At 42.8% G+C, this 3,657-nt stretch overlaps 1 long non-coding RNA gene across 1 annotated transcript; it reads right to left on the reverse strand.

Annotated features, from left to right (window-relative positions):
- Positions 1–592: 592 nt before the first annotated feature.
- Positions 593–2,156, reverse strand: LOC119289467. Its single transcript, XR_005141517.1, has 3 exons — positions 2,074–2,156; positions 1,353–1,421; positions 593–760 (listed from the first exon to the last, which is right to left on the reverse strand). It is a non-coding gene; the product is annotated as an uncharacterized LOC119289467 (long non-coding RNA).
- Between the last annotated feature and the right edge of the window lie 1,501 nt (positions 2,157–3,657).

Below are 3,657 nucleotides of genomic sequence, written 5' to 3' on the forward strand. Positions count from 1 at the left end.
TCCGGAGGTAAAGATTTATATATGGGAAGTCCAGTTTCAGCCACCGAAAAGGTTTCGGGGTTTATCGGTATTGTACCGGGACCACCGAAGGTGTTCCGGGGGTCCACCGGGAGGGTCCACCTGCCCCGAAGGACCTAATGGGCTGTAGTTGGGTGGGAACCAGCCCCTTAGGCCTCATTTGGATGTTGGGTAGAAAAAAAACCAAGGCAATAAACCCCTAGGGTTTTTTTTTCTGTGCTCATGGTTTCCCTCCCACCACGTGGGAGATCTTCCACTGCCCAGGTTCCCAATTGGCCACAAGGGGGAGGGAAGGAAAACCCTCAAATTAACACATACCACAAGCGACTTTGCTACACAGATAACAACAGATCTGTACATACAAAATTTCAAAGCATTCATACAAAATTCTACCGGTAACAATGGACCACAGATAAGAATTCCACAAATAATTCAAAAAAAAAAACGAACACATAAAATCTCAGAATTCATATAAACAAATACATAAAACCATCAGTCCACAAGGGTTCAGATACCGGTCAGTCCACATCTCATTGAGATCAACCATTGGCCTAAATCGTTTTCATGTGCTATCATCATTCAAATTTGTTCACAACAAAAGAAAATTGAATTATCACTTGCCATGTCCAAGGCATAGATACTTTCAAATTAGATGAACTGCAAGGAGGCGATCACTAGCCCTACTCAAGTCGTTTCTCCACTCTGCATGGACATCAGGTACCGCATCTTGATGTTGACTGAACTACACAAAATATTAAGTTAGCACCAGTTCAGTTTCAATAGACTATTTTTAAGTATAAATGGATTAAGATGAAATAGAATGAACCAATATATGATATGTGCAGTGTGCATAAAAAAATCGACTAAATTGCTTGCGAAAAGAATATTAATTTCTTCAAGCTTCTTTGAAGCTCTACAAAGTACTCAGAATCAAAATGTCCTAAGAACCAAAATGCCACTTGCAGTCACTACAAAGTACTCAGATTTAATATTCACTTGAAGTAATCATGCGCTTTGCAGCGACGTAAGATCATAATGTCGTGCATTATTATATTATGATTGGTGTAATACATTACCAACTACGCTTAAATCAAATGAACGACTTGCAATGCTTTTTGTTGTGCTCACTCTGATATATCTAAGACCTTCATGCCATGGGAAAATATGCATTTTCAAAATAAATGCACATAAAATTGTATCAACATATTCAAGAAAAAAGATTGCTTCAATTAATCTAAGACATAATGAAGTAAGTGAATAAAAGAGTAGACGCAAAATAATATTGTTTGTCTCAATGGGTATCTACAAAGAGAACAACGATGAACAGAGTTTACCCTCCAAGAACTACCATTGGTTCATTTTCCAGGTCCTTACATGGCAAAATCACGGCACGATCATCTGCACTGAAGACACAAAACTGCATATAGGTCAATAAACAACTTATAAACTTATGCATATCAATATATGGTCATTCTTTGATCATGGGTTTGTGAGAGCATTAAACACACCGTTAAATAAGTGTCACACCACAGCTGATCTGCTGAGTGCCTAAGTGTAAACAAAGGCATGATGAAACCAAAGCCAATGAAGAGAAATCAATAGCTGGTCTGCTTGAAATAGATGTATAACAAACAAAAAGGTATGTGATTCTACTATACACCTTTATTTGCACATTTGCAACCATTTCTACTCATGCTTTGCTATAAACAGCCGTATATCCATCTACCTGGAAGTGAACAAACAAGACAAAAGTAAGCTACGTATGTCTCCTATACCTTCCAGCTACAGCTCCACCTTCCTGGAACTATAGGTAGAAAACTAAAATGAATTATTAAATTTCGCTTGCCTATCTTGGAGGTACAACTATACACCTTAGGAAGGAAACAAATCATTATTAACTCTACCTTTACTCTTTGGTTCATCTAAGAACAACCAGCAGCAAAAGATTTATCATGTAAACAGCAGCAGAACTTAGAACATAAACATCACCAATCACATCTCTTCTTGGGTAGTTGTTCAATTCATACCAACCAATAAATTTAAGCTTTCCCATACCTTTCTTGCTTTCTTCTCAACGACTGATTAAAGATAACAAGATCAAACTCATATAGTGAGTTGAAAAGCCTACAACATGCAGCAGTGCTCGAGTTACTATCTATTGTATCATTAGAATGAACAAACTAGATTTAACTAGCAAACAAGAATGGTACATATTTAAAGAAGCTAATATAGATTTGTACGTAGGAGTCAAAACATTTTTTCCTAGGCCAGATTGGAATCGAGAAGGCACTCAAGTACATCAAAAAAGAACACGTACAAGTAAACATTTGACGGCAGCCAACCTTGATGGACAAAAAAGGTAACTGGAGCAATCCCGTTCTCAGACGTTCTTAAGGAAAGGGTGGTGGCGTGAATTCATGTCGCAAATAAATATTTGACGGCGGCCAAACTAGATGGGCAAAAAAAGAATCCGGAGCAGTCCAGTTCTTACACGTTCTTAAGTCAAGAGTGGTGTGGCGTTGATTCATGTCAATTAAAAAAACAGTGGCGCTGTTTTGCTAGTTTCTATCTAAAATATATGCAGAATAGTTGCTCACAAATGTCACCTGCTCACAAGAGCTTGATTCATACAACTATATTGATCTGCTTGTATCTAAATTTAATCAGTAATCAGTGTTCTGTACCTCATATAACATATGAAATCTGATGTCAACAATGAAAATACTATGGACAGATACATAGCTATGAAATTGAACGAACTGACCCAATCTGGTGCATACAAGTCCAAAGTTTTACCAAATGTATGAGCCACTATATGCATCAAGCTTCAGACTACTTTTCACAATTCGATGGGCGGCATAGCATGCTACATAGAAACAAATCGTAGCTGGCACACATGAAATTACAACTCATATGGAACTGGTGGTTCAAGAACTACACAAGAAAAATACAAGCTCGTATGGAACCGGTGGTTCAAGATCAGGGATGGTGAAGCCATGAACTGAAAAGAAAAATATGGGGGAAGGAGGAGGGGGCAAACCCTTGATCAGATGAGATAGTAACGTCCGCGAAACCGTTGCCGCCGCCGTCGCCGGAGGGGATCGGAGCTTGGAGGCGGAGGGGAGATCCGGGGAAGGAGAACGGTGACGACCGCGGTCCGTAGCCGTCGCTGGAGGGGCGGAGCTTGGACGCTCAGCACCAGAGGGAGGGGGTCGGGAGCGTCGCTTCTTGTCGCTGGCGGAGGAGCTCGGAGGCGGTGGGGGCACTGGATCGACGGTGCTGCCGTTCGCTCATCTCGCTCGAGCCGTGGATTTCCTCCCCGAGCTCTAGGGTCGTGGGTTTCCTCCCCGTGGAAAGGACGTGGATTGGGCAGGGTTACCCCAAGATGGATGCGGTCCAAATGACCAACTCGGTTTCCTTGGGCCAACTCAGCCCGTGGTTCTCCGGCCCGGGGAAACAACGCGGATCCTCCCGGGAAACCCTGCAACCAAACGAGGCCTTAGTGGACTGGTGCGCCCCCCAAGGGCCCAAGGCGCCTAGGGCTGGAAACCCTAGGGGGCCACTGCCCCCCCCCCCGAGGGGCGGGCGCCCCCTAGTTGGAAACCCTAAGGGGGCCGCTGCCCCCCCCCCTGAGGGGCC

Source organism: Triticum dicoccoides, chromosome 4A (genome assembly GCF_002162155.2).
Source record: "Triticum dicoccoides isolate Atlit2015 ecotype Zavitan chromosome 4A, WEW_v2.0, whole genome shotgun sequence".
NCBI lineage: Eukaryota > Viridiplantae > Streptophyta > Magnoliopsida > Poales > Poaceae > Triticum > Triticum dicoccoides.